Genomic DNA, 23,480 nt, shown 5'->3' with positions numbered 1-23,480 from the left:
GCGAGTGGCCCGGAAGAGAAATGACAGCTTCAGGAAAATAAACTCCGCCGCGGGGCGCGGAGGCAGCGCGCGAGGAGCTCAGGCGCTGAGGGCGCCACAGGACCGCGGGGCCGCTTACGGACGGAACGCGGGGTGGTGCCTGTCTCAAGGTCCCCCTCCCTTGGCCCAAGGGCCAGTCTTCGGTCGGCGGGTCCGCACGGCCGGAGGCGCGCCAGGGTCCCGGGCCTCACTCCCGCCGCCGCCGCCGCCTCGGCGGCCTCCTCCTCCCGCCGCCGCCGGCCCGGCCTCCCGCCGCCCGCCCGGCCCCCGCTAACCTCAGCGCTAGGACGGAGAGGGGGCCACGGCTCTGCTGGAGTCGGAGCGGCGTGGAGAAGACGTCCCTTGGCCCTTCCGTTCCTCACAGGCTCTGGCTCCAGGCTCGACGCGGGCGGAACAAACGGGCTCCACTACCCGCGGGGGCCGGCCATTGTGCGACGTCATCAGGCCGCGACGGTCGTCCTACGGCCGGCGGGCTTCCCTCCCTCGCCCCGCCCCCTCCAGTTTCCTTCCGGCCTCCGCGCGGCTCCGCCCCCGCGGCGGGCGCCCGGACGCGCGCGCGCCCGCCGAGCCCCCGCTACAGCGCAGGCGCCACAGGGAGTTCGCTCCTCGGGAGCGGGAGTCCGGCTCCGCGCCTGCGCACAGGGCTCCCCGTGGCCGCCGGGTCACGTGACGGGGCTCTGGCTCGGCTGGTGGGTTCTTCATCCCTGGGGGATGATCGAGTTCATCAACGCGGAAAACTTAAAGCGGTTTTCGTCGGGCTGGTATCTCCTGCTTTATTGAATGTTGATATTAAATGCTTAGCTCCGGAATTATTTTTTCAGGTATCGACTTTAGATTAAAAGCCTAACAATTCTTACCTTTCCCATGGGCTGCCCGGCTCCCCGCGCGGTTCAACGCGAGCAGCGCCAGCAAGGGGACCTGTCCCGTGTCCTGCTCATCGCGGCGTCCCCCGGGCGCGTCCACAGCCTGGGACGTCCAGGGGCTGCAGCGGTGCGAGCTGCTCTAGAGACGGAGGGCCCGGCCCAAGACCAGGGGCCCACTGTTTCATCCTGCACTGTCCCCTGCCAACGATGTGGCTGGTCCTGGGGGTCACAGGACTTCGCCCACCCCATCTTCCTCCATATCCCCAGGGTGGAAACAAGGGAGCGAGATGTGGAGGAACTGATGAACAGACAAAATGCGGCCTGTCCATGCAGTGGAATGTGAGTCAGCCATCCAGAAGAGTGAAGTTCAGACCCGTGCCACAACGTGGGTGAACCTTGGAAACATATTAAGTAAAGCAAGCCAATCACAAAAGGACAAATACTGTGCGACTCCATGCTATGGACCGAGTTCTGTCCCCCTAACATTTGTATGTGAAGCCGTAATCCCCAATGTGACTGTGTTTGCAGAAAGGGCCTTTAGAGAATTAAGGTTAAATGAGATTATAAGGGTGGGATCCTGATCTGATAGGATTTGTGTCCTTGGAAGACGTACCACAGACGTGGCCCTGTGGCTCACGCCTGTAATCCTAGCACTTTGGGAGGCCAAGCTTGGAGTACCACCTCCTCCAGGAGTTTGAGGCCAGCCTGGGCAACAAAGCAACACCCCTGCCTCTACAAAAAAATTAACAGGACATGGTGGTACATGCCTGTGATCCCAGCAACTTGTTATGGTTATGTAAGAGGAGTGTGAATTCCACCCTGGTGATTTTGGTCGTGTCAGGAGCAGCCCTGTAACGCGAGTTGGCGCCTTCTGTAGGCTTTATGTGTCGGTAAGACAGTCCCACCCAGCAACGGCCAGTTGACAAACATAAACCTGCATGGACATTACCATCCATGCAAAGGAGCAGCCGGCACCGGCTGTGACCGACACGTGCCTGGCTGCGATCTGAGTTTCATGAACAGTAAACTCTGTTGATCACAGCCTCTTTGGAAAACAATGTCAGTTTAAAAGAAGAAGTGCCCTGTGACCAGCCGTGCCACCCTCAACAGGGTTCTTCAAGTGGGGCCCAGGCAAGCAGCCTCAGTATCACTAGGGGTTGTTAGGAATGTGCTTTCCTGGGTCCTGCCCCAGAATGGCTGCACCAGCGACTGGGAGTGGGGCCCTGGGGCCCTGTGGTCCGTGAAGAGCTCTCAGGGGATTCTGATGCCTGATGGCACAGGTGGGCCACCGGACTGCGGTGTCATCTGCCCATGGGCATGAGATATGAAGAAGGACATAGCAGGTCTGTTAGTCATAACTAAAAGAACAAAGGGAAAAACCGGAAAACCACCCAGATGTCAATCAACAGATGATTGTAAGTTTTTGTTTTTTTTTTTTGAGACGGAGTCTCCCTCTGTCGTCCAGGCCAGAGTGCAGTGGCGCGATCTCTGCTCACTGCAAGCTCCGCCTCCCGGGTTCACGCCGTTCTCCTGCCTCAGCCTCCCGAGTAGCTAGGACTACAGGCGCCCGCCACCTCGCCCGGCTAATTTTTTGTATTTTTAGTAGGGACGGGGTTTCACCGTGTTAGCCAGGATGATCTCGATCTCCTGACCTCGTGATCCGCCCGTCTCGGCCTCCCAAAGTGCTGGGATTACAGGCGTGAGCCACCACTCACCATGCCTGGCGATTGTAATATTGTAATAGTAATCTGGTACAACATTGGCAACATTGTGGTTGTTAAAAATGCTAATACATGAACCTCCAGTGTGTATACACATATATAAATAAAAGGGTGAAGACCATCTGTAATGTTGAATGACAAAGGCAAGTGCAGAAGCAGATAGGGTGGGCACATTTCTTTTCTTTTTTTTTTGAGACAAAGTCTCGCTGTGTTGCCCAGGCTGGAGTGCAGTGGCGTGATCTCAGCTCGCTGCAACCTCTGCCTCCTGGGTTCAAGTGATTCTCCTGCCTCAGCCTCCTGAGGAACTGGGACTACAGGTGCCCGCCAGCAAGCCTGGCTAATTTTTTGTATTTTTAGTAGAGACAGGGTTTCACTGTGTTAGCCAGGGTGGTCTGGATCTTCTGACCTCATGATCCTCCTGCCTCGGCCTCCCATAGTGTTGGGATTACAGGTGTGAGCTACTGCGCCTGGCCCACGTTTCTATAAGATTAAAATCATGAGCGGTTTTGTTGAGGGTGTAGGGCACCCAGAGCCTGTGGGCTGTGCTGGGAGTGAAAGTGGTGGCCGCTCCAGAAGCCTGCCATAGCGCTCACCGAACCGCAGCCTGTGTGCGGCCGGAACTGGGTTGTGCTACTCCTCCGTGACTTCCGGAAGAGATGAGCTTCAACGTCCAGCAAAAGGCACATCCAAGATCGTTCACCCCAGTGTGACGTGTTAAACTCCGGACTAGAAGGAACCCTGAGGTGCTTCAATAATAGAACGATGAACCAGCTGTAGTGTGACCCCCACGCAATGGAATATTCTACAGGAACAAAAAGGACACGCTACCCCTACATGCAACATGGATCTCAGAGGCAGGATGTTGCGCAAAAGAAGCCAGACACAAATGCTTCGGCTCATGTTGGTATGACTCGGGAATCTGCAGTGATGGGGATCCCAGGAGCAGTGACCAGGAGGCAGTGCCAGGGAGCCTGCGGTGGGGACTGATAGTCAGTAGCTTGACCTGGTTGGAACGTTCTATCTTTAAGTTGGAGTCCATTATGTTTGTTTATTTGTTTATCTCGTAGAGGTGGAGGTCTCACTGTGTTGCCCAGGCTGGTCTCAAACTCCGGGCCTCAAGCGATCCTCCCACCTTAGCCTCCCAAAGTGCTGGGATTACAGGCCTGAGCCACTGTATGGGGCCATTATTGTTATTAGTGCTTAAAAGTATTTAGTAAGCATTTTATTTAGCCTAAAAGCACTTCATTTGGAGAACAGAGGCTGGACGGAACATGGCGTGCCGGGCGTGAGAGAACTGACTGTCCTCTTCCAGAGCAGAAAGTGGAGAAATGACTTTTAAGCCTAATTTCCGGGGTGGTAAAACTCTTCTGTATGAAGAAGTACAAATATGTAATGTCCCATGATGGCAGCTATGGGACATTACATATTTGCCAAAACCCACATAACGTACAACGCCAAGAGTGAACTGTAATGTAAACTGTGGACTTCAGTAAATGATCATGTCCCGGTATGGGCTGGTTGGTTGTGATGCAGGGCAGGTGAGGCCCAAAGCGGAGCTTAGCCTGTGAGCGTTCTTGGCTTTGCCTGAGAAAGAATTCAAGGACAAGCCGGAGGTAGAAGAGAACAACTTGATTGAAGAGGCAGCGTGACAGCTCCAATGGCTCCTGCAGAGCTGGGCTCCCCCGGAAGGCAGAGAGCAGCAGCTCAGGGCACTTCTGCAGTCCCATGATACCCACTTCTAATTGCATGCAGATTATATGCAGAAATTTCTAGGGAAGGAGTAGTCACTTCTGGGTCACTGAGTCACTGCCATGGAAAGGGGGTGGGAGTGTTGCCATGACGACGGTAAACTGACACAGAACACTGGTGGGTGTGTCTTTTTTTCTTTTTTTTTCCTGAGACGGAGTCTCCCTCTGTCACCCACATTGGAGTGCAGTGGCCTGATCTTGGCTCACCGCAATCTCTGTCTCCTGGGCTCAAACAATTTTCCTGCTTCAATCTCCCGAGTAGCTGGGGCTGCAGGCATGGGACATCATGCCCGGCTAATTTTTGTATTTTTAGTAGAGACAGGGTTTCACCATGTTGGCCAGGCTGGTCTCAAACTCCTGACCTCTGGTGATCTGCCTGCCTCAGCCTCCCAAAGTGCTGGGATTACAGGCGTGAGGCAGGGTGCCCGGCCTGGTGTGTCTTATAAAAAGCTGCTTCTGGCCAGGCGCGGTGGCTCACGTCTGTAATCCCAGCACTTTGGGAGACCGAGGCGGGCAGATCACGAGGTCAGGAGATCGAGACCATCCTGGCTAACACGGTGAAACCCCGTCCCTACTAAAAATACAAAAAATTAACTGGGCGTGGTGGCGGGTGCCTGTAGTCCCAGCTACCCGGGAGGCTGAGGCAGGAGAATGGTGTGAACCCAGGATGTGGAGCTTGCAGTGAGCGGAGATCGCACCACTGCACTCCAGCCTGGGTGACAAAGCGAGACTCCGCCTCAAAAAAAAAAAAAAAGTTGCTTCTGCCCCTCCCTGCTTTAGCCAGTCCTGTTTGGTCCCAGCTCCAAGCCCCGCCTCTAGAGTTGAGTCCTGCCTCCTACCTCAATTATAACAAATGTGCTGCACCAGTGCAGGGTGTTAATAAGAGGGGAGATGGGCGGGGGTGCTGGGGGTACAGGGGAACTCTGCTCATTTTTCTTTTCTTTTCTTTTTTTTTTTTTGAGACAGAGTCTTGCTCTGTCACCCAGGCTGGAGTGCAGTGGCGTGATGTCGGCTCACAGAAGCTCCGCCTCCCGGGTTCATGCCATTCTCCTCCCTTAGCCTCCTGAGTAGCTGGGACTACAGGCGCCCGCCACCACGCCTGGCTAATTTTTTTGTATTTTTTTTAGTGGAGAGGGGATTTCACTGTGTTAGCCAGGATGGTCTCGATCTCCTGACCTCGTGATCCGCCCGCCTTGGCCTCCCAAAGTGCTGGGATTACAGGCGTGAGCCATCGCGCCTGGCCTCCCATTTTTCTTTAAACCTAAAACTGGTCTAAAAAATTAATTTCATATTTTTTTTCACAAGAATGTGGAACAACTGGAACCACATACTCTGCTGCTGGGAGTGTAAATAGTGCCCCTATTAAGAAAAAGTCGCCGGGCGCGGTGGCTGAAGCCTGTAATCCCAGCACTTTGGGAGGCCGAGGCAGGTGGATCACCTGAGGTCAGGAGTTCGAGACCAGCCTAGTCAACATGGTGAAACCTCGTCTCTACTAAAAATACAAAAATTAGCCGAGTGCGGTGGTGGGCATCTGTAATCCTAGCTACTCAGGAGGCTGAAGCAGGGGAATCACTTGAACCCGAAGGCAGAGGTTGCCGTGAACCAAGATTGCACCACTGCCCTCCAGCCTGAGCAACAAGAGCAAAACTCTCTCTCAAAACAACAACAACCACCAACAAAAAACCCCAACTTTATTGAGATCTAGTTTACATTTGCCAAAACGAACACTTTTTTTATTTTTTTTTTGAGATGGAGTCTTGCACTGTCGCCCAGGCTGGAGTGCAGTGGTGCAATCTCGGCTCACTGCAACCTCTGCCTCCTGGGTTCCATCGATTCTCCTGCCTCAGCCTCCCCAGTAACTGGGACTACAGGTGTGCACCACCACGCCTGGCTAATTTTTGTATTTTTTAGTAGAGATGGGGTTTCACCATATCGGCCAGGCTGGTCTCAAACTCCTGACCTTGTGATCCGCCTGCCTTGGCCTCCCAAAGTGCTGGGATTACAGGCGTGAGCCACCACGCCCAGCCCAAAATGCACACTTGTAAGTGTGCAGTTTGATGAGTTTTCACAGTGTGTGCATCCACACAGGCCCACCTCACTAGCAGAACCCTGTGACAGAGACTCAGCCCTTAGGGCACCTGCCGGGAGAGAAGAGTTAGAGGCAGGAACTTCTTCCAGTTGCCTTATTTGCAGAGGAGGAGGCTGAGGCCCAGAGATCACTCGTCCAAGACCACCCCTGGCTTAGCCAGAGTCCACACTGAAACCCAGGGTTCTCAGCTGTTTCCTTGTCATTGTGCAAAGCCACTTACTTGCCAAGAAGGTAGTGACTGCCCCATTGAAGAGCAAGGGGAAGCAGTGCAGGTTTTTGAGCGGGGGAGCTACATGAAGAAAGTAGCATGTTATCATTCTGAAGGCCTCCTATATCTGAACCACCTCCGATTCTGTTGCTATTAAGTGCTTTTTCTCTTGGTTTTCAGTGATCTAGTCCCTCCATCTTTTTTTTTTTTTTTTTTTGGAGACCGAGTCTTACTCTATCCCCCAGGCCGGAGTGCAGTGGCACGATCTTGGCTCACTGCAACCTCCGCCTCCCGGGTTCAGGCGATTCTCCTGTCTCAGCCTCCCGAGTAGCGGAGACTACAGGCATGTGCCACCACGCCTGGCTAATTTTTGTAGTTTTAGTAAAAACAGGGTTTCATCATGTTGGCTAGGTTGGTCTCCAACTCCCATCCTCAGGTGATCCACCAGACTTGGCCTCCGAATGTGCTGCGATTACAGGTGTGGGCCGCTGCGCCCTGCCCTTCCCACATTTTTGAGACGGGGTCTTGCATGTATTGTCCAGGCTGGAGTGCAGTGGTGTGATCGTGGTTCACTGAGCCTCAAACTCTTGGCCTCAAACACTCCTCCCACCTCAGCCTTCAGAGTAGCGGGAGTACAGGTGTGCACCACCATGCCCAGCTATTGTTTTCATTCTTTGTAGAGATGGGTTCCCACTGTGTTACCCAAGCTGGTCTCGAACTCCTGCCCTCAAATGATTTTCCCACCTTGGCCTCCTAAAGTGCTGGGATTATGGGCATTAGCCACCATGTCTGGTGATCTGGTCCCTTCTTCTTTTTTATTTTTTTCTTTTTTGAGACAAGGTCTCACTCTGTTGCCCAAGCTGGAGTGCAGTGGCATGAACAGGGTTCACTGCAGCCTCGACCCCCTGAGCTCAAGTGATCCTCCCACCTCAGCCTCCCTCGTACCTGGGACTACAGGCATGCACCAGCACTCCTGGCTTCTGATCCCTTTTAAGAGCATGCCTTGGCCGGGCACGGTGGCTCACGCCAGTAATCCCAGCACTTTGGGAGGCCGAGGTGGGCGGATCACGAGGTCAAGAGATCGAGACCATTCTGGCCAACATGGTGAAACCCCGTCTCTACTAAAAAAAAAAAGAGAAAATACAAAAATTAGCTGGGTGTGGTGGCGGGTGCCTGTAGTCCCAGCTACTCGGGAGGCTGAGGGCAGGAGAATCGGTTGAACACGGGAGGCAGAGCTTGCAGTGAGCCAAGATCACGCCACTGCACTCCAGCCTGAGCAACAGAGCAAGACTCCACCTCTCCCCCCTTCCCCCCCAAAAAATCAAATAATAGAGCATGCCTTGTGCTATGGTTTGAATGTTTCTCCCAGACTTTATGTGTTGGGAACTTAACCTCCACAATTATATGCTTTTGGAGGTAATTAGGATTGGATGAGGTCATCAGAGTGGGCCCCCATGATGGGACTAGTGGCCTCATAACAAGAGGGACAGGCCAGGCGCAGTGGCTCACTCCTGTAATCACAGCACTTTGGGAGGCTGAGGTGGGCGGATCATGAGGTCAGGAGTTTGAGACCAGCCTGGCCAATATGACAAAACCCCGTCTGTACTAAAAATACAAAAATTAACTGGGTGTGGTGGCAGGTGCCTGTAATCCCAGCTACTTGGGAGGCTGAAGCAGGAAAATCACTTGAACCTGGGAGGCAGAGGTTGCAGTGACCCGAGATGGCATCACTGCACTCCAATCTGGGTGACAGAGCGAGACTCTGTCTCAAAAAAAAAAAAAAAAAAAAAAAGAGAAAGAGAGACTTGAGCTGGTGTGTTCTTGCCTTGTCACCACGTGATGCCCTCTGTTGTGTTATGATGTGAGGAGAAGCTCTCCAGATGCCAGCACTATGCTCTTGGACTTCCAGCCTCCAGAACTGTAAGAAACAAACCTCTCTTCTCTATAAATTACCCACTTTTAGATATAGCCACAGAAAACAGACTAAGACACCTTGCAACTTTGTGTGTGTGTGTGCTGCGATTACAGGCATGAGCCATCGCGCCCAGGTTGGCCCTGTCCAGACTTGATTTGGGGATTACAGCCCTTGTTCCCAGGGAGTGGAATGTCGGTGCTCCCAAGGGAAAGCCTGTGAGGGTCACCAGCCCCCGCCCCCCACAGGGTTTGGTCTCCAGCCCGCGGCAGCTGCCGACACCTCTGCTCGGCTCTCCATCCTCCCGGGAGCTTTTTCTGTCGGGTTTCTTGCAGTTTCTTAGGGCATATGCAGCTTAGGGGGTGGCCATGGCCTGAAGGGGATTTGCACTCAGGGCTTTGGGCTCTTTCCCCAAGTTCCCTCAGGCCCCAGCAGGTTTAGAGCCTCAAACTCTAATCCCTGTTTCTCAGCTCGGCAAGGCTGTGCTTTCTGCTTTCGGACCTCGATGCCAATGTGGGAAGATGCTCCACGAGAAAAACCAGGGTGAATGTGGGCTCACTTTCTTGTTTACGTTCGCTCGAGGGTCATAGCTCCGGGCCCTGCCAGCTCTGGTTACTCCCCACAGGCCCCGTTACATGCGTGTATCATAGCCTGTGTGTCCAGCCTGTGTCCATGTCTTCAGCGGGAGGACAAGCGTGGGGCTAGCCGTTCTGTCTGAAAGCGTTTTACGGATAGCCCTTGCTATTTCCTCAAAGGGCCACCAGAGGGCACTCCCACTCAGCCCGGCCGCTGTTCGTCGGGGGGAAGAGGGGGTGGGAGGTGTGGGGTGGAGGTGGGGGTGGTCCTGGGCCCTGGACGGCAAGTGAAACCTGCAGGAAGCCCTGCCTGTTCTGTGTGGGACCCCCACTTCCATCGTGGCCCCCACCACAGATGCTGCGAGTCCACTCCAGTCCCCGTCCCAGCCTCTGGAGGGGTGCCGGCTCTGACCCCTTCTGGCCCCCGCCTTTCCCTCGAGATGTCCATGGGCCCCCAACTCTTTGACGAGGTCTCAGACACCCCAGGGAGGCTGGGGAAAGGATTCCCGGGGCAGCTGAGCCTGAGGTTGGGGGCTTTTCTGTTGTTTCCACAGCCCCAGGGCCTGACACCGTGGGACCTCTGCAGGCTGGTTGGGGTGAATGAATGATGATTGATTGATGAATGAATGAATGAATGTCAGTTCAGCTCCTATTTCACCACCTGGAATTTACTAGGGGCCTGGAATTTCTTTCCACCTCTCTCTCTCTCTCTCTCTCTGTGTGTGTGTATATATATATATATATATATATATATGTATAATTTTTTTTTAAACGGTCTTGCTCTGTTGCCCAGGCTGCAGTGCAGTGGTGCAATCTCTGCTCACTGCAGCCTTCAATTCCCAGGCTCAGGTGATCCTCCTGCCTTAGCTTCCTGAGTAGCTGGGCTACAGGTGTGCACCACCATACCTGGCTAATTTTATTTTAATTTTAATTTTTTGTACAGACAGTCTTTGGCCTCCCAAAGTGCTCGGATTACAGGCATGAGCCACATGCCCGGTCCCATGGCCACAATTTTTTTTTTTCTTTTTTCAGATGTAGTCTTGCTCTGACGCCTAGGCTGGAGTGCAGTAGTACAATCTTGGTTCATTGCAACTTCTGCCTCCCAGGTTCAAGTGATTCTTGTGCCTCTGTCTCCGGAGTAGCTGGGATTACAGGTGTGCGCCACCATGCCCAGCTAATTTTTGTATTTTTAGTACAGACAGGGTTTCACCGTGTTGGCCAGGCTGGTCTCAAACTCCTGACCTCAAGTGACTGCCCACCTCAGCCTCCCACAGTGCTGAGATTACAGGCATGAACCTGCCCCATGGTCACAATTTAAGTACCCTTCTGCACCCTGAAGCTCTGCCCTGGTCACCCACAGAGCCGACATGGACCAGAGTGCCACACTGTGGTTCAGCCAGTGGCCTCTCCCGGCTGGCCACTGGCGAAGCGCCCCCTGTAAAACCAGGAAATGGTGGCAGCCCATCCCTGAGCTGGCCCCAGTGAGCTGGCTGGCAGGGATTCATGCCGCTTCAATGGGGGCCGGCCCTGTGATCGCTGGAGCTAACAGAATGCTGGGGAAATGCAGCCACACCTTAATGAGGCATTTGCATGTTGCTTCTGCTCCTGGGAGGTTCTCTCTGCCATGTGAAAGTCTGGCCACAGTGCTGGAGAGACCAAGGCCCTGAGGTCCCGAGGCTGCATGGAGAGCAAGAGACCCAGGCATCCAGGACCTCATCCTATGGAGAAGAACCATCCAGCTGAGCCCAGCCAGAAACGTGAGAGAAGAGAGAACTGCAGCTGTTTTGAGCCACTGCATTTTGAGGGGGTTGGAAACGTAGCAGCAAAACCACAGCAAACAGTGGTGCCTTTGGCCCCAGAGCTCCTCACTCACACCCTGACCCAAGCTCTGCTAATGAGTTACTCCCTAAATACAGCTCTATGCAAACCAGCCTGTCCCTGCATCTCCACACTGACAACTTCAGACCTCTGCCCCCGTCTTCTTTCAGGAAACGATTGCCTGTGCTTCCAGGAGGACGTCCCATCCCATCTAGCTAGAATTAAGCAGGCAGAGGAACTCGGAAGGACTGGACTGGCTGAGTCTTCCAGACTCCATCTTTCTCCCGTGCTGGGCGCTTCCTGCCCTCAAACATCAGACTCAAAGCGCTTCAGCTTTTGGGCTCTGGGACCTACACCAGTGGTTTCCCAGGGGCTCTAGGGCCTACACCAGTGGTTTCTCAAGGGCTGTTTGGCCACAGACTGAAGGCTGCACTGTTGCTTCCCTACTTTTGAGGTTTTGGGACTCGGACCAGCTTCCAGGCTCCTCAGCTTGCAGACGGCCTGTTGTGGGACTTCACCTCGTGATTGGTGAGTCAATACTCCCAATAAACTCCCCTCCATGTATACATCTATCCTATTAGTGCTGTCCCTCTAGAGAACCCTGACTCATACACTGGGGTGATGTCAATGCTGCTGTGACTGTCATTTTCTTGTTCTAGAGAAACAATGAACCCACTGAGACAAAGGGTGGGGGAGGAAAGGCCCGGAGTGGGGCTGAAGACACAGGTTCCAGGCCCGGCTCTGCTGCTCTCAGATGAGGCTTCTTCTCTGTTGAGCGGGTACAATCTTAGGGCCCTACTCTTGAGCTTGCCATGTGCGTTGACTGTGGCAGTCCACATACAAACACTCAGCATGGTGCCTGGCATGCAGACAGGATTCCATAAATCTTGGTCGTCATAGAAGTTTCCATTTCTTACCACCGAGCACTTCATGACCCCTTTGGGCAAATGACTTCCCTCTCTGGACCCCTGTGTCCACTTCCACGTGGTGGCGGGCTCAGGACAGATGGCTTTGTAGCTCCATCCCATGCCATTTCATTAGCTCCACCCGTGCCATTTCATTCCATTCTCTTCTTTAGCTTCTCCGTGCCTTGGCTTCCCTGTTGGGGTGATTTCAGCACCACAGGGAGGACAGCAGTCTGGGAGCTGTCCATGGAGCTGAAGTCACCGGAGGGCACCTGGTGGAGAAGGCGGGGTGGGGCTGGGGGTGGGGGTGCGAGGGAAGCAGCAGGGGATGGCCAGAAATGGAGGGAGGTTGCATCCACTGGGCACACCTGGGTCTTCCATGCCATGAGAGCTCATGGAGTCATCCTTTCCTGTCTTTCCAGGTGGCCCCAGTTGGGAACTGAGGTATATTGATTGGGGCACTAGGAACAACAGCCTGCCAGCTATGGCTTGGCCATCCCCTCTGCCACCGCTTTCCTGCCCATCAGCCCTTTTCCCTAGAGTCCCTCCTTCAGCCAGGTCCTGAAAAGTCACACCTTTTGGCCAAGCTGCTGAAAATACCACTCAGCTAGAACTCGTGCTCATGCCAGCCTCATTCCAGACACCCCCAAACCAGAAACAGCCCAGGAGCCCATTAACAGATTCATGGGAAAATGTATTGCAGTCTATTCCATCACTGGACTCTTATGCAGCAGTGAAGACAGGTATCCCATCACTGGACTCTTACGCAGCAGTGAAGACAGGTGTCCCATCACTGGACTCTTACGCAGCAGTGAAGACAGGTGAATTGCAAGCTATTCCATCACTGGACTCTTACGCAGCAGTGAAGACAGGTGTCCCATCACTGGACTCTTACACAGCAGTGAAGACAGATGTCCCATCACTGGACTCTTATGCAGCAGTGAAGACAGGTGTCCCATCACTGGACTCTTACGCAGCAGTGAAGACAGTGTCCCATCACTGGACTCTTATGCAGCAGTGAAGACAGTGTCCCATCACTGGACTCTTATGCAGCAGTGAAGACAGTGTCCCATCACTGGACTCTTATGCAGCAGTGAAGACAGGTGTCCCATCACTGGACTCCTACGCAGCAGTGAAGACAGGTGAATTGCAAGCTATTCCATCACTGGACTCTTACACAGCAGTGAAGACAGATATCCCATCACTGGACTCTTATGCAGCAGTGAAGACAGGTGTCCCATCACTGGACTCTTACGCAGCAGTGAAGACCGGCGAATTGCAGTTATGCATAGCACGGATGCCTCTCTCAAACAATCACGTTGAACAGAAGTGGCCAGGCTCGATTCTGTGTGATCCCGTGTGGATCACAAACAGGCAACATAAAGGATGGTGTTTGGGGGTGGATGTTGAGGGAGAGAAGGGGGTTCTTCATCACAGTGGTCTCCAGGAAGGGAGGGACAGCGGCTGGGAGGCCAGGGGCCTCTGGAATGCTGAAAAAATTCTTTTTCTTCTTCTTCTTTTTTTTGAGATGGAGACTCACTGTGTGGCCCAGGCTGGAGTGCAGTGGTGGGACCTCAGCTCACTGCAACATCTGCCTCCTGGTTCAAGTGATTCTCCTGCCTCAGCCTCCCGAGTAGCTGGAATTACATGTGCCTGCCACCACGCCTGGCTAATTTTTCGTATTTTTAGTAGAGGCAGGGTTTTCCCATGTTGGCCAGGCTGGTCTTGAACTCCTGACCTTAGGTGATCTGCCCACCTTGGCCTCCCAAAGGGCTGGGATGACAGGCATAAGCCACTGCACCCAGCCCAGAATGGTTAATTTTATGTTACGTGAATTTCACTCAATAAAAAAAAGACAGGAAAGGGAGAGAAAGAAAGAAAAGGGAGGGAACAGCAGGGGCCCAGGGGAGTCAGGGTGCCTGCCTGTGAGTGTCCCCGGCAGCCTACCTCTTCTCCCCACTTCCCCTACCTGGAGGCCCTGGAAGCACAGGGCTGTCCCCTGGAGAAGTCCGGAGTGACTTTTAAAACACAGATATGGGGACCCATCTGATTCTGAGTTTCTGGTCAACAGTGCTCTGTGTGGTTCAGAAGTTGCATTGTCTCAGGACAGAAACAAAGTCCAGCTAATACCTGTCAAGGCCCGGCCTCTTGCCAGGGCCTTGGCCCAACTTTCTCCTTCACTCTTCCCAAAGGCTCTGGGAAGCAGGGTACTTACTGATGGTAAGAAATGAAGCTCAGAGAGTTTCAGCACCAAACTCAGCATCGCACCACCAGAGCACAGGAAGGCTCGGGACTCACAGCACCAGAGCATGAGGGGACAGGGGTCTCACAGCACCGGAGCATGGGAGGACGCGGGACTCACACCCTCAGAAATGGGAGGAAACGGGACTCACGGCACCGGAGCACAGGAGGATGCAGGACTCACAGCCCCGGAGCACGGGGGGACATGGGACTCACACCCCTGGAATATGGGGGGACGTGGGACTCACACCCCCGAAGCATGGGGGACGGGGGACTCACAGCACGTCTTTAACTCCCAATCCCAGCTACTTGGGAGGCTGAGGCAGGAGAATTGTTTGAACCCGGGAGGCAGAGGTTGCAGTGAGCCGAGATCGTTCCCCTGCCCTCCAGCCTGCGGCACAGAGCGAGACTCTTCGATCATTTCCCTTTACTCCACGGCTACTTTGGTTTTTCTTTTTGAGATGGAGGGCTGGAGTGCAGTGGTACAATCTCCGCTCACTTCAACCTCCGCCTTTTTTGTATTTTTAGTAGAGAGAGGCCTAGAAGGCTCAGCTGCAGCCACCTGCCCCGCAGGGAATTCCTGGCCCAGAAAGGGTAAAATCAGACTCTCAACTCATTCAGCAGAGTGGCTTGTCCCAGGTCTGCTGTAACAAATGACCACCAATGGGCAGCTTAAAGCAACAGAAGCTGGCTGGGCCCAGTGGCTACACCTGCAATCCCAGCGCTTGGGAGGCCGAGGTGGGAGGATCGCTTGAAGCCAGGAGTTCAAGTCCCGGCTGGGCAGCATAGTGATACCCCCATCTCTAAAAAAAGATGGTACACACCTGTAGTTCCAGCTACTCTGGAGGCTGAGGCGGCAGGCTTGCTTCAGTCCAGGAAGTCAAGGCTATAGTGAGCCGTGATTGCGCCACTGCACTCCAACCTGGGCAAGAGAGTGACAGCTTGTCTCAAACAACAATAATGACAACAAAAACACCCAGAAACATATCACCTCACAGTTCCGTAGGCCAGATGTCTGATAGCAGAGTCACCAAGTGGAAGTCAAGGCGTGGGCAGGGCCGCAGGCTGCAGGGGAGGCTCCCACTGCCTCTTCCAGCTTCCCAGGCCCCAGGCATCCATGGCTCTCATGCCTTGAGGCTGCATTGCTCCCGCTCTGCCTCTGTGGTCCCACGCCTCTCCTCTTCCGTCTGTGTCCAATCTCCCTCTGCCTCCCTCTTAGGAGAACTCATGGTCACGTCGGGTCTGTCCAGATGCTCCTTTTCTCTCCATCTTTAATTCAATCATGTCTGCAAAGACCTTTCACACGCAGTCACGTTCACAGGGTTAGGGTTAGGGACGTGGATGTCTTTTAGGGGCCATTTTCAGTGGCCACGGCAAGTGTGAGTGAGGGGACCAGGCCCTGGTTTCTGAGCCCCTGTGGTGTGCTCAGTCCCTGTGAGGTTATACGTGAGGTAAGAATAGTGGACCCCAGCGTGGAACCTGTTTCCGTGTCTCTTTTTCTCCCTCTAAGGCAGCACAGGCAGCTCAGCTGTGCCTTCCCAAGCAGGTGAGGCTGGCTGAGCCCTCTGGGTTTCTCCATCCTTGCCTGTAAGTAGGGCTGAAAATAGCTCTTTCGCCCAGGTGCTAGGAAACGAGATGCTGTGTATAAAGTGACTGGCGGCTGCCTGGCCTGGTGGTAAAGCTCCTGGAAATGGGTGACTGCATGAGTCCAGGCTCACACTGCTCTAAAGAACTACTGGAGAATGGGTCATTTATGAAGAAAGAGGTTTAATTGGCTCACAGTTCCACAGGCTGTGTAGGAAGCGTGGCTGGGAGTCCTCAGGAAACTCACGATCATGGTGGAAGGGGAAGGGGAAGCAGGCACGCCTTCACATGGCAGCCGGAGAGAGAGCGAGCGAGCACGAGGCGGGAGGCGCCATGTACTTTAAAACCATCAGATCTCGCGAGAACTCACTGTCGTGAGAACAGCAAGGCGGAAACCGCCCTGAGATCAGTCACCTCCCACCAGGCCCCTCCCCCAACCGTGGGACTGACAATTCAACACGAGATGGGGCGACACAGACCCGACCGTGGGACTGACAATTCAACACGAGATGGGGCGACACAGACCCGACCGTGGGACTGACAATTCAACACGAGGTGGGGGCGACACAGACCCGACCGTGGGACTGACAATTCAACACGAGATGGGGCGACACAGACCCGACCGTGGGACTGACAATTCAACACGAGGTGGGGGCGACACAGACCCGACCGTGGGACTGACAATTCAACACGAGGTGGGGTGACACAGACCCGACCGTGGGACTGACAATTCAACACGAGATGGGGCGACACAGACCCGACCGTGGGACTGACAATTCAACATGAGGTGGGGGCGACACAGACCCAGACCACATCAGTGGCTTTCAGGAGATGTGAGTAGCAATGCAGGCGCGGCCCCCTTGGGAGAAAGTGTCTGTGGGAAGCGCTCTGTGAACTCTGCGGTACTCACCATGGGCTGGGCGCGTTTTCAGCGGGGGCGGCAGGACCTTGGGGATGGGGCCACACTCTGGGGAAGCCTGTGTGGGGGAGTGAGCCCCGCTCTGTCTGGGCATAGGCAGCCCCAGCACCGCGGAGGGTGTTCCTTAGGTCCGGACGCGGGCACAGTCAGGCGTGAATTCTGGGCCCTGAGCTGGGGCCATCATCTCCTTCCCTCTGACAGCGAGCACAGGGGCCATGGCAGGTGCCGCTAGAGTGCTGTGCTGTGCTGCGTGCCCTCAGAGCTTGGGGACCTTCCACTGAGCTGTGTGAGTCTCCGTCCTGGGCTCTGTGGGGACTAGGATGATAATAAGATGAGGATCAGTGGCTTCCAGGAGCCCCAGTCTTAGAGGTGGAGCCAAAGAGCTGTGGGGGGCAGGGGAGGGGCCAGGGGTGGGGAGGGGTGGGGGAGGGGTGGGGGGAGGGGCCATGGGGTGGCCAGAAGGGGTGGGGATGGGGTGGGAGGCATGGAAGGGGCAGGGGACAGAGGAAGGGCCACTGGAGCCAGGTTAAGATAGAGGGGAGGTGTTAAGACTCAGAGCCAAAAATACTGGGAATTAAGGCGAAATTCTGCTAAAAGTTTATGGTAACACACTGGGATGGGGGCCAGGTGCAGTGGCTCATGCCTGTAATCCCAGCACTTTGGGAGGCTGAGGCAGGAGGATCACTTGAGGTCAGGAGTTCAAGACCAGCCTGGCCAGCATGGCAAAACTCCATCTCTACTAAAAACAAAAAATTAGCCAGGCATGGTGGTGCACGCCTATAATCCCAGCTACTTGGGAGGCTGAGGCAGGAGGATCGCTTGAACCCTGGAGGCAGAGGTTGGAGTGAGCCAAGATTGCCTCACTGTACTGCACTCCAGCCTGGATGACAAGAGTGAAACTTCATCTTAAAAAAAAAAAAAAAAAAAAAAAAAAGCCGAAAATGCTGGGAATTAAGGCAAAATTCTGCTAAAAGGTTATGGTATCACCCGGGATGGGAAAGGTCAGGTGTGCAGGAGGACGAGGCCCAAGGGAGAGAGATGTCCCTGGAAAGATGACTGGGGTCCTCGACAAGGCTGGAAGAATGGGGCCGTGGGGAAGGGGGGTGGCCCGTGGCTCAGACAGGGGTTCCCTGGTGTAGGGTTAGAGGCTGGGGGAGGGAGCGGGGAGGCCGTGGGGAAGGGGGGTGGCCCATGGCTCAGACAAGGGTTCCCTGGTGTAGGGTTGGAGGCTGGGGGAGGGAGCGGGGAGGCCGTGGGGAAGGGGGGTGGCCTGTGGCTCAGACAAGGGTTTCCTGGTGGAGGGTTGGAGGCTGGGGGAGGGAGCGGGGAGGCTGGGAGCTGCGGGGCTTCCCTCCAGGCCTTTGGCACCAGCATGGAGGGGCTCGGGCCAGCCGTGGAAGGGGAGTCGTTTGTCCCTCCCTCCCTGGCTCCCAGCTGCCCACCGCCCATCCCTGCTCAAGAGAGGAGGCGGGAAGGCTGTGTCAGGGAGGCCCAGCTGGGCTGGGGGTGGGCGGGGCCGAGGCTGCTGCTGCGGGTCTTCAGATGAGGATGCGGATGCTCCCAGGGGCCTGGCCGAGGCGGCGGGACCAGCGGGAGGAGTAGGAGGGAGGGTTGGGGACAGAGACTAGGTTCCGAAGATACAAGGCAAGGGCAGGGGCCTGGTGTGAACTCACCCATGACCTCCAGGTTCGAGTCTCTCCTCCTGTGTGCTCCAGACCTGACCCTTGTTCTTCCCCTGGGACCCCACTGGCAAGAGGGACTTTGCAGGTATGAGTGAGTTAAGGATCAGGAGAGGGGAGATGACCCTGGATTATCCGGGCGGGTCCCCCTGAACCACAAGGGTCCTCATAAGAGGTGGGCAGCAGGTCAGAGAAGAGAGGAGAGGCTGCCCTGCTGGCTCTGAAGACAGAGGAGGGGCTGAGAGCCAAGGAACACAGGCGGCCTCTGGAAGCTGGGAAAGGGGAGGAACAGATGCTCCCCGGAGCCCTTCCAGGAGGAAGCAGCCCTGTCCACACCTCAATTTTAGCCCTGAGAAACCCGTGTCAGCTTTTGGCCTGCAGAACCGTGAGAGGATGAAGCTGTGTGGTTTCAAGCCACTAACTCTGGGGTCTTTTGTTCCAGCAGCCACAGGACCCTCGTCCAGGGACCAGCACCCCAGCCTGACCGAGGCTCCCTGGTGACCTGCCTGGGCTCCCACCTCTCCGCCAGCTGGGGCTTGTAAACATTTTATACTTGTGACGAGGCCACCAGGAAACACGGAGGCCTTCCTCCGGCGCTGGCCCAGCGATGAGCCTGGGTCGATGTCCCCAGGCAACTGGGGTGTTCACGGAAGCAATAACATCTCTGTCATTTTTTTCCAGACCTCACTGAAGATCCCCTGCCCCAGGCTCAAGTCAGAGAGAGAGGAGGTCACGGTGCTGGAATTCCAGCTGGATATCCGTTCCAGCTCTGCGCTGAGTGCGTTCAGCCCCGGCTGGAGCTTGCAGACGGCAGCCCTGCAGGAACCCACCAGGGCTGACTCCTTCCTCCCCAGATCCCACAGAACCACAGTGGATCTCCACTCGGCACATGTGCCCTCCACGTTCACATGAAGTGTCTTTTAGCGGAAAGTGTATAAACGCGTTAATTTTGGTTACTGCACTGAAGTGAGGCAAGTTCCTGCAGCTTTATTAAGTGACCAATACTGTCACTCCCAAGTGTGAAATTAACTCACTCTTGGCCGGGCGCGGTGGCTCAAGCCTGTAATCCCAGCACTTTGGGAGGCCGAGACGGGCGGATCACGAGGTCAGGAGATCGAAACCATCCTGGCTAACACGGTGAAACCCCGTCTCTATTAAGAAATACAAAAAACTAGCCGGGCGAGGTGGCAGGCGCCTGTAGTCCCAGCTACTCGGGAGGCTGAGGCCGGAGAATGGCGTGAACCCGGGAGGCGGAGCTTGCAGTGAGCTGAGATCGGGCCACTGCACTCCAGCCTGGGCGACAGAGCGAGACTCCGTCTCAAAAAAAAAAAAAAAAAAAAAAAAAGAAATTAACTCACTCTTCATGGCAGGTTTGAGGGAGGCAGAGAAAACTCTTCTCTCACCTGAAACCGTGGCTTTGAGAAAAATAAAGTAGCAACGACCGTGGCTCTGGGGAGCACGATCCGAATGAAGGACTTGGTGAAATGTTTCCTCTTAGTGGCAGCTGTGATGCCAGGTCTGTGAAGAGCCCAGGGAGCCCGGCTGGCACCACCTCTGTGGCGTCCGGTGGGCCTCTGGCCACACTGTGTCACGGGAGAAAGGGCCACCATGCAGCTGGGTCTTGGAGGAGCCTCCCCGCTGCTGTCACAGGTGCAGTGTGTGCTTAAGTAGAAAGAACCTCGGTGCAAAGCTGTGAGGCCCGGAGCTCGGGTTCTGCCCCTGCTGTCACAAATGACCACCAACCAGGAGGTGGGAGGCTTAAAACAACAAAAATTTATTCTCTCACAGCTCTGGAGGCCACAAATCTGAAACCAAGGGGTCTCAGGGCCGCCCTTCCTGCAGGGCTCAGGGAGGCCCCTTCCTGCCTCTCCAGCTCCTGGCTGGTGGCTTCCTCACTTTCCATTTTCACACGGCCCCTCCTCTGTGTCTCTGTCTCCCTCTGCTTGTAAGGACATAAGCCATAGTGGCCCAGGGCTGTGACCCTTCATCTTACCTTCATCACCTCTGCAAAGACCCTGGTTCCACACTCACAGGTCCTGGGGCTAGGGACACAGCTCAGCCTGCAACAGCTTCTGAATGAGGGGGTTTCAGAGGAAGATTGCCCCAGCCTCTCTGCTGAGCAGGGTTTGGATGTGGAGGATTTGGATGGGAAGGGCGTTGCAGCTGCTCGGAACAGCCCACAGGTGGAGACATGCGTCAGGAGGAGCAGGGCCCTGAGGACCCAGTGGGCGTGGAAGGTCATGTGTGGGACAGTGTGTCTTCCAGAGGGCTCAGGACTGTGGGGCTGGGAGCCACAGAGCCTGTGGCAGGCAGGTGTGACCAGGGACAAGCGTGCTGCGGGGGGAGACAGGCCAGAGGACCAGCGAGGCCAGGCTTCCCAGCGGTGGGGCCCCTGGACAAGTATCCCTGTGGGAGGCAGAGGGCTTGTCCAGCCTTCATTTCAGGAACAACGACACGAAGCCCTGAGAAGGAGGAGCTCAGCCGGGAGCGGAAGGAGCTGGGCTCGAGCTCGGGGTTCAGTTCTACCAACCCCAGTCCGGAGCTGGCACCTGTCACCAGCCAAGGAGCACATTAAAAAATGTGACGAGGCTGGGTGGTGGCGCATACCTGTAAACACAGCACTTGGGAGACTGAGGTGGGAGGATTGCTTGAAGTCAGGAATTCAAGACCAGCCTGGACAACACAGTGAGACACCCATCTCTGCAAAAAATAAAAATAAAAAAAATTAGGCCTGGCATGGTGGCTCATGCCTGTAATCCCAGCAATTTGCGAGGCCAAAACAGGTGAATTACTTGAGGTTAGAAGTTCAAGACCAGCCTGACCAACATGGTGAAAATTCATTTCAACTAAAAAACAAAAAAAATTACCCAGGCATGGTGATGCATGCCTGTAATCCCAGCTACTCAGGAGGCTGAGGCAGGAGAACCTGGGAGGTGGAGGTTGCAGTAAGCCAAGATTGCGCCACTGCACTCCAGCCTGGGCGACCAGAGCGATTAGCTGGGTTTGGTGGTGCACACCTGTAGTCCCAGCCACTCAGGAGGCTGAGGTGGGAGGATGGCTTGAGTCCAGGAATTTGAGGTGTCAGTGAGCTGAGATCACACCACTGCACTCCACCCTCACTCCAGGGTGACAGGGTGAGGCCCTGTCTCAAAAAGTAAATAAATAAGTAAATGAAAAATAAAAATGTGGCGAGACCAGGTGTCCACTGATGAGTGAACGGAAAAATGAAACGGGGTCCATCTGTGCCTGGAAAATTCTTCAGCCATAAAAAGGAGCAGAGGCCGGGCACGGTGGCTCACGCCTGCAATCCCAGCACTTTGGAAGGCCGAGGCGGGCAGATCACGAAGTCAGGAGATCGAGACCATCCTGGCTAACACGGTGAAACCCTGTCTCTACTAAACAATACAAAAAATTAGCCGGGCATGGTGGCGGGCACCTGTAGTCCCAGCTACTCAGGAGGCTGAGGCAGGAGAATGGCGTGAACCCGGGAGGTGGAGCTTGCAGTGAGCCGAGATCGCACCACTGCACTCCAGCCTGGGCAGCAGAGCGAGACTCCATCTCCAAAAGAAAAAAAAAAAAAAAAAAAAGGAGCGGAACCCCGACACAGGCTCCATAGGGACGAACCTTGAGACCCTTCTGCAGAGTAAAAGAAGCTGGTCACAAGAGGCTGCGCGTGTGTGCCCCTGTGTCTCTGGAACACCCACAATAGGACAACAGGCAAACCCACAGCAGGGAGGAGGACTGGGGGTGTCTAGGCTGGGGAGGGGGAGAGGCAGGCGGCTGCTAATGGGGTGGGTTTTTTTTTTTGGAGACGGAGTCTCACTCTGTCGCCCAAGCTGGAGTGCAGTGGCGCGATCTCAGCTCACAGCAACCTCCACCTCCTGGGTCCAGGCGATTCTCCTGCCTCAGCCTCCCAAGTAGCTGGGATTATAGGCCCGCACTACCACACCCAGCTAATTTTTGTATTTTTAGTAGAGGTGGGGTTTCACCATGTTAGCCAGGCTGGTCTCAAACTCCTGACCTCAGGTGATCCACCTGCCTCAGCCTCCCAAAGTGCTGGAGTTACAGGCTGGAGCCGCCGTGCCTGGCCTGAATACGCATTTTGAAAGAGTCTCGGCCAGGCAGAGTGGCTCACGCCTGTAACCTCATCTACTTGGGAGGCTGAGGCAGGAGAATTACTTGAACCTGGGAGGTGGAGGTTGCAATGAGCCCAGATTGTACCACTGCACTCCAGCCTGGGTGACAGAGACTCTTAAATAAATACAAGAGAGCTTCATTTGCATAATTTCAGGCAATGATGAGCAGAGCCCTCTGAAGGTCGTTATCCCCGGGCAGTCTCTCATCTGAGCTGGGCTCGGAGCCCAGACTGTCCTCTCCCGGGAGCTCCTCAGGCTCCGTGTTCTCATGGGCCAAGTTTGCCGTCAGACTGCCTGAGTCCCCGGGGCTCTGAGTCCAGCAGAAAGGAGGAGATGGTGACCACGCCCGTTTCCTCTTCTTTCCTCCAGGCTCACTGTAGCCTGGCCTTGGTGCCTGGCTGCTTCCTCCCGGACACACTGCTCCGGAAAGGAGCCCAAGGCCAACCTTCTGCCTGGGGGCCACTGTGCCATCCGTGGGCCACGTGGGCTGCTCCAGAGGGCGAGGTCCCCGACCTCCCTGGGTCAGTCAGAGCTGGCTGTGCTTTGCCTGTTCGGTGGTAGAGCTGCACCGTGCCTGGGGCGGGGGTGTGCACAGGAGGCGGCTCCTGCTGTTGGAGCAGAGTTGGGGTTGGGGTGGGGGCCACCCTCTCCCCTGGCCTGGCCTGGAAGGAGGCAACAGGCATGTGTGACTTCCGGAAGATGGCAATGAGCACGGAGCAGAAGGAGACCGAAGGCCTGCCTGCACCTCCCGTGTTTTGGGGAGACATAGGGGCATTGTGCGTGTTCGGAAGTGTGAGGTTCTTGTCTTCCCTGACAGCAGGGGCTCGGATCAGGAGCCAGGGGTAGGAGCGCAGGGGGAGACAACCAACCTTCTCTCCCTCTGTGTTCTCTGGGCCTGTTCCCAGGTCAGAGGGCGGTGCCAGGGAGGCACTCGCACAGCTGGGCTTAGCCACAACTAAGTTTTGATTGAAGGCTCCTCCCAGGCGCTCACCCTCTTAACCCTCTCGAGTGAGCCCCGCTGGGTGCCTGAGCTGCAGGAACCT

General features: G+C 55.3%; 1 protein-coding gene and 3 long non-coding RNA genes across 14 annotated transcripts in view; 2 read left to right on the top strand and 2 right to left on the bottom strand.

Moving 5' to 3' along the window:
• ZC3H18 (zinc finger CCCH-type containing 18) overlaps positions 1–475 on the bottom strand; it is a 69,581-nt gene extending 69,106 nt beyond the window's left edge. For all 9 annotated transcript variants that reach the window (XM_077986697.1, XM_077986698.1, XM_077986701.1 and 6 more), the window contains exon 1: positions 315–475. The gene's annotated coding sequence lies outside the window, so the exon portion shown is untranslated. The remainder of the gene's footprint in view (positions 1–314) is intronic.
• Positions 476–10,048: 9,573 nt separating this feature from the next.
• Positions 10,049–18,633, top strand: LOC144338191 (uncharacterized). Of its 2 annotated transcripts, none has more exons than XR_013412077.1 (3): positions 10,049–10,309; positions 17,579–17,712; positions 17,791–18,633. It is a non-coding gene; the product is annotated as an uncharacterized LOC144338191 (long non-coding RNA). The 2 variants fall into 2 exon arrangements; XR_013412076.1 differs by having other exon boundaries at positions 17,579–17,762; positions 17,843–18,633.
• Positions 10,961–13,205, top strand: LOC144338187 (uncharacterized). 2 transcript variants are annotated; one of them, XR_013412072.1, is made up of 3 exons: positions 10,961–11,501; positions 12,301–12,660; positions 13,021–13,205. It is a non-coding gene; the product is annotated as an uncharacterized LOC144338187 (long non-coding RNA). The 2 variants fall into 2 exon arrangements; XR_013412071.1 differs by lacking the exon at positions 13,021–13,205 and adding an exon at positions 12,742–12,905.
• Positions 15,867–17,557, bottom strand: LOC144338179 (uncharacterized). The gene is made up of 2 exons (XR_013412063.1): positions 16,614–17,557; positions 15,867–16,072 (listed from the first exon to the last, which is right to left on the bottom strand). It is a non-coding gene; the product is annotated as an uncharacterized LOC144338179 (long non-coding RNA).
• Positions 18,634–23,480: the final 4,847 nt, after the last annotated feature.

This window comes from Macaca mulatta, chromosome 20 (genome assembly GCF_049350105.2).
Source record: "Macaca mulatta isolate MMU2019108-1 chromosome 20, T2T-MMU8v2.0, whole genome shotgun sequence".
NCBI lineage: Eukaryota > Metazoa > Chordata > Mammalia > Primates > Cercopithecidae > Macaca > Macaca mulatta.
Note: the sequence above shows the minus strand (reverse complement) of the source record. Positions and strands in the feature narration are given on the sequence as shown.